General features: G+C 30.5%; 1 long non-coding RNA gene across 5 annotated transcripts; it reads right to left on the bottom strand.

Annotated features, from left to right (window-relative positions):
• Positions 1-1,140: 1,140 nt before the first annotated feature.
• Positions 1,141-3,988, bottom strand: LOC136229514 (uncharacterized). Of its 5 annotated transcripts, none has more exons than XR_010689155.1 (4): positions 3,670-3,988; positions 2,695-3,009; positions 1,845-2,191; positions 1,141-1,666 (listed from the first exon to the last, which is right to left on the bottom strand). It is a non-coding gene; the product is annotated as an uncharacterized lncRNA (long non-coding RNA). The 5 variants fall into 5 exon arrangements; XR_010689153.1 differs by having other exon boundaries at positions 2,695-2,979; positions 3,670-3,987; XR_010689151.1 differs by lacking the exon at positions 2,695-3,009 and having other exon boundaries at positions 1,141-1,485; positions 1,560-1,666; positions 3,670-3,977.
• Positions 3,989-6,570: the final 2,582 nt, after the last annotated feature.

Here is a 6,570-nt window from a genome sequence, read left to right as displayed (position 1 = left end):
TGCTGAGGGTTAGACATGTTGGAGAAGGAGATGAAGAAAAGATGAATATTGAGATGGAGCAAACAGAGGGCTCGGTTGTAGAATTCTTAGGAGAGAAATGTTGCCGACCGGGAAGGTAATTATGCAGCGGATTGGATGATGAATTTCGCAAATTCTATTACTTTTGGTCATCATGAGTGTGATATACCTTTTGCAAGCCTCCAATATATTCTGTTTGCTGATTACTGTGGCCAATCTTAGAGGAAAGTTATTTAGTTTTCTTATTTTGTTTTCTCCTTGTTATATGGGCTTCTGAGCCTTCTTAACCGATAAAAAAAGTATTACACAACATAATGCTAATCTATAATTTAGCGTATATTTGATATACAAAATATATTAATTATTTTAACATTCACTATATATATATATATATATATATATATATATATATATATATATATATATATGCTATTAATTTTAATTTTAGAGGGTGTTTCACTACAAAAAAAAGGGTCTATTACGACGCTAAAATTTAAGGTTTAACGACGCTTTTCGGTGTCCCTAAATACTTACCCACGCTTTTCAAAGCGTCGTCACAAGCGTCATTAAATCGCGTGTCGTTAATTTTAACGACGCATAAAGCATTGTGTGGGTAAATTTAGACTGACGACATTCTACATACAAACGTCGTCATGTTTCCAACGCTTACATTTTTAATGTCGTGATTTTTTTGTATTATTTATTTTTAATTTCAGAAATTACCACTGCGTTTTAATAAAACGTCGCAAAATGAACGACATAATATTTGTCATGTCGTCATTTCGCTTCAGAAAATATTGATAACGTCTTGAATACCAAGACACTTTAATTTAACAGCGTCTCCAAATTGACGACATTTGATTAAAAAAGCATCTATATTTGGCTACATAAAAATCCATTATATCTCAAATGCAATGACATTTCGGAACTAAAATATTGTCTCTAAATTGTGACGTTTGCATATTATTATGTCCTTAGAATAAGGACATTTCATAAACAAACGTCTTAAAGAGACCTCAAGACCACAAGCTCGCGATGGAAAAAATTTCTGTCAGATTTTCTAACAGTTGTAAATTATTTAAAATTAAATTAGAAAAAATGAATGAGGCTCTTTAATCAGTATAAACCAAAATTGAAATACTATTAATAATTACAAATCCAAAAATATATCAATAATTACAAAAATAACTTAATTAGTATTTATCATGTAGCTCGTTACAGAATACAAAAATAATATGTGATTATCACCTTCTTTGCTTAACTGAATTGCAAGTGTCAGCTACTTGTTTCTCGTCCTTAGGTCCTTATTGATTCAGATTCTTGTTCCGTCGGTTCTCTTTCCTTCTCTTGCAAAGCTCATACCAATTCAGAGCCTTCGAGTTTAAAGCAGTTTATCAATTTCTGCTAAGGCATCAATTTTTGCTTAAAATCTGTCTCAATCGTTTCCCTGTCAAAAGGTCTCTTATCCTGAAGCACAAACGTCAACTAGGAAATTATCAAAATGACCATTCGGTCCAAACTAGAGGTTCAAATAATTTTACCTCTTCAATTATTTTCACAAGAACCCTATTTTACGCACCGATTACCACTGATCTCACTGTTGATATCATATCAGAAGGTTTTCCTATCTCGAAACCGATCGGACGAACTGCACATATATGTACACATTTAAGCAAAAGTTGCATACAAACAAACATAAATACTGTCATATGAATTAAACGAAGAACTTTAAATTCTATAAAAGAGGTTTCTGTAGACAATCAAATATAAATACTATATGGATTTGCATAAAAATATGACAGCTTTTGAAATGGAACTTTAGTTACCTCTCATGTCATAGGTAACAAAGACAACATTTCCAGATATTGTGTACACTTCCAAGTATGTCCATCAAATTCACCTGATTGAAAGAAAATTGAAATTAAAAGAATGGCATGTATAAGAACCTAAGAACCTATCTTAATTCACATACCTTTATATAATCAAATTCCTAAACTGAGTCTTGCAAATACTATATTAAAAAGCATCCACAAATAAGGGCTTTATTCATAACACCTCCAATCATGGGATCAATCACATTTAGCAAAAGGCATAGTTTCATCTCATCCTGTCCTACAATTGCAGCAAATGGGTACACTGGCCTCTGGTTTTCCTTTGCATCAGCTTGCTGGACCTATAAATATAACTAAGACTGTCATTCCACTAATTTGAGAAATAAGAACTACTCATTATTTCTTGCTTTGCACTGCTCGGAAACAAAGTTTGCAATTCATTGAATTTCTTTCTAATCAATCTAAGTAACATTAAGCTTTCAAGTTTTAACAGACATTGAGAATGCTTCTCCTTCAGAGCATAAAAAGCTAGAACAATCAAATAAACAGTGAATCAAAATGTTCATCAATGTAGTTACTAATGCAATTATCTTACTAAGAGCTCTTCCTCAACAAGAGAACTTCTCAAGAAAAAAATGCTAAACCTACTCGCGGTACACATTCGTATATGATAGGAACTTGCCAAAAACAGAGTAAATGATATAGCAAATAGAAGCAGTAACAGAGAAGATTTGATAATGCCATTATGAGATTGGTCTTTTTAAATAATCATAATAAAGAAAAATGGTAGAAAACTATCAAGACAGCATCTGATTATGATCATACTTTGATAAGAAACATTTACCTATTTCCTTTAAGCTTAAACCATGCCTTTGCACAGTAAGCATGTGTAGTGCCAAGTTCTTCTTTTGTTCTTTACACCCGCGATCCGGTTTGATCATGCCACTGCTTAACATCTTACTTTGAGATCTCTTTGCACGTGTGTATTATAAATCTGAATTCTAGAGTTGGCTTGTTCATGAAGAATTCTACTCAAAGGAGACAATATTACTCTGATGATGAACACATCTCCCTCTGATTTCTCTCTCTCTCCCTCACTCTTTCTCTCATCATTGATCATTCTGTTTTCCTAAGAATTACAGGGGCAACTGATGGTTATCTGGAAATCATATGCACTACTTTTTTTAGTGGCATGGAAGTGTAATTTGTAACTGTATTTGTATGAAGTGTTTACTATTGCGTCTAACAACATTAGTATATGATTTAAATTAGGCATAGAATTGGTAACACATGTTGGCGGGGTCACTTTATTAAATTGATATGTTTTAAGTGATAGCTAAGATGTTCTTAATTTACTTGTCAATGTAGAGTCAGCTCTCTCCTACATAATGGTAAGAGATATAAAAAGAAACATTTAATTCACAGGACAAAGTTTAAAGAGTTGCCAGCTTAAAATGAGGTGTATTGTTAATCAGAGCATGGTAGTGACAACCAAGGCATTATTCAGCATCAACTAAAGGTGAAGAAAAAAGACCATAACTATTTCAAGATCCAGAAGTAATATGATCACAAGAATAAATCAACAAATCAAGCTGCTGCAAGTATAATGATTGTATAAATAACTAATGGAATAACAAGTTTAATCAACATCAGTTTCAATGTAAAACAATGCATTACCTTATTGAAAATATATGTTCTGACAATTCATCAATTAACCCTAAAAGGCTAATTCAACATCGAAAATCAACAAATCCTAACAGCTACGCAATAATTTAACCCTAAAAATTGCACAATTGAACAAATCCTTAGAAAAGCCCACCTCTATTGCAACGTATCGCCGGTCACTGAAGGACGGAATAGAGGACCTACTGGCGACGTCACTAGCCTCCTTCAAGTCTTCTTAGTGTCATGGTCGAAGTTTGGGAGATTAGCGAAGAACAAAATGATCTGTTGCAAGAATAGCAGCCTTCGCCAATTGAAGCAAAAGATGAAGATGGAGATGGAATGAAGAGGAGAGGAGGAATAGGAAAGAAGAAAAATAGAGAAACAAGGAACAAAAGAGAGAGGGGCGGGTCATTGTGATGGTGGCGTGGGGGAAGGAAAATTAGAAGAGAGAATCGTGGTTGAACAAACAAAAATAGAGCATACACTTTTCACTTTTTAATTTTTTTTTTGGATAATCACTTTTTAATTTTTAAATACGTGGATAAACTTAAAATAAAAAAGTGTTTTCAAATAAAAGAAAAATTCCGGACACTTTTCTCTACACAAAGTCTAAAATATTGATGTTTTTTTTTAAATGTGAAGTTAAAATTCTAAATACTGAGGACAAAAGTGATTATAAAAGATGATATAAATAAACGTTGTTGAATATTTTAATATAGAGAGAAAAAATAAAAAAATACTTTTAAATGAAAAAATCGACATAAAATCTAAACTTTCTTTAATTTTTTTAACACTTTTTCCAAATGTAGTTTTAAAAATTCCAACAAAAAATTAAAAGCGTCATTACTGGTTGCAAAAGACGACATGAATAAAAAAGCGTTGTTGAATTTATAAATATAGGGATAAAATGGAAAAAATATCCTCAAATTAAAAAATACGGACACTTTTTATCTACGCAAAATCTAAAACGTCCTTAAATTTAAAAAAATATCGACGCTTTTTTCAAAAGCATAATTGATTATTTAAAAAAGGCAACAGATAATAAAAAATGTCGTTGAGTGGAAAAAAAAACCCGACACAAATATAAAAGTGTGGCTAAATTTAAAAATATAAAGACACATATCGAAAAATGTCACTAAAAAAGTGTCGTAATAGACTACTTTTTTTGTAGTGTTTGGTTGCACTTTTTCATGTTCATGTTTGCATTTTCACTTCAAAAATAAGAATTTTAGGTGTTTGATTAGTGACCTCATGTTTGCCTTTTACACCTAAAAAGTAGTCTTTTACAAAAACAGAAAATCCCTGCTTTTTGCCAAAACAACTTTTTCCAATAGCAAACAGTAGGTAAAACAAACGAGCCCTTAGATGGATTATAATAACAAACTAGTTTTTGGCCCGTGCGATGCACGGATTCATCTTGGTATATAAATATTAAAAAAATTACAATTTAATAATTAAAATTAATGACATAAAGATGTTATCTAAATTAACTTTTATTATTTTATTTTTGTATTTACTTTAAATAAGTATTTTATAGATAAATATAATAATCTAAATTATGTAGAACTCTTAGACATGATACTAATAAAATAATATTTTTATAGATAAACATAATAATATAATTAAAATTCATTTATTATATAATAGATTATATTTTTTTATTAATAAAAAAGAAGAAAGTGACACCTCAACTCCATTGTTCTTGTTTTATATTACATATAGAATATAAATATATATAGAGAGTTAGAGAAAATTTAAAAGAAAATTCATAGATTACTCTAAATTCCGTAGAACTCTTAGATATAATACAATAAAATAATATATTTTTAAAAAAAATTTGCGCACAATGCGCTTACATTAAAGAAGAAAGAAAAATATAATATGAATAAAATAATAAATATAATAATATAGTTAAAATTAATAAATTATATATTATAATTTTTATCGGTAAAAAATAAAATAAAAAAATGACATCCTAGCTCTATAATACTGCTTTATAGTACTGCTTTATATTACGTAAAAAGTTTAACAATTTTCCATAAAAAAAATAAAAAAAAAAAGATTTTAACATTTTAGATAGGGCTGGGCGCGGATCCTGGAGATACTGGACCGGACCGAATATCCGAGTAAAAAACTCCGGAATTGGACCGGACCGTTGACTTTTTTTGGAGAACCGAACTGGATTGGACCATTGACTTTCTGTCAAAGAACTGGACCGAACTGGACCGAAATTTATCCAGGATCGGACCGATAACCGGATTGGATTGGATTGGACCGAACTGAAATAACCGAAAGTTTAGCAATAATAAATTTATATTTCATGCATTAACTTTATATAAAGAGAAATATTATATAATATATAGTTATATATTTTGTAAGGTTTAGTAAACTAATTACAATAATATAAATTTATAATTTATTAATAAGGTATAACATTATTATATAGTCATAAAAATTATCCCGATTAATTCCCGTTTATAAAATGAAATAAAAAATATTTACCTAAAATGTAGACATGGAGAATCAAACACCTAACCAAATGGAACATTGTTAATCGCCTTAACCATCTGAACCAATTCTACTTCTTGTTAACCAATTCTACTTCTTGATGGCTAAGTACACTGAATTTTATAGTAAGAACGATGCTAATGAGTTGGTGGCACAAGTCACAAAGTTAATTATTGCATTGTTAGATGAGTATATAGTGCAAATGTGCAAGAAAATGTGAATCTTAGAGCACATTCTTCTAGTTTGGATGAAGCGGATGATGACATTGATGATGAGATTGATGATTATTTTTTGAATATTGATAAAGATATGTCAATTGATAGAGAATGGGAAAGATATGTCAATGAGGCACCTGAAAAATATGTAATTGAGTTTGACATTCTATTGTGGTGGAAGGTTAATGCTATGCGATATCCTACTTTATCCAAAGTTGTAAAAGATGTTTTTGCAATTCAATGCTCAACTGTGGTTTCTGAATTTACGTTTAGCACAAGTGGTAGAACTTTGGATCAATTTAGGAGTTCTTTAACTCCTGCTACAGCTGCGG

The sequence above is a fragment of the Euphorbia lathyris genome, chromosome 1 (genome assembly GCF_963576675.1).
Source record: "Euphorbia lathyris chromosome 1, ddEupLath1.1, whole genome shotgun sequence".
NCBI lineage: Eukaryota > Viridiplantae > Streptophyta > Magnoliopsida > Malpighiales > Euphorbiaceae > Euphorbia > Euphorbia lathyris.
Note: the sequence above shows the minus strand (reverse complement) of the source record. Positions and strands in the feature narration are given on the sequence as shown.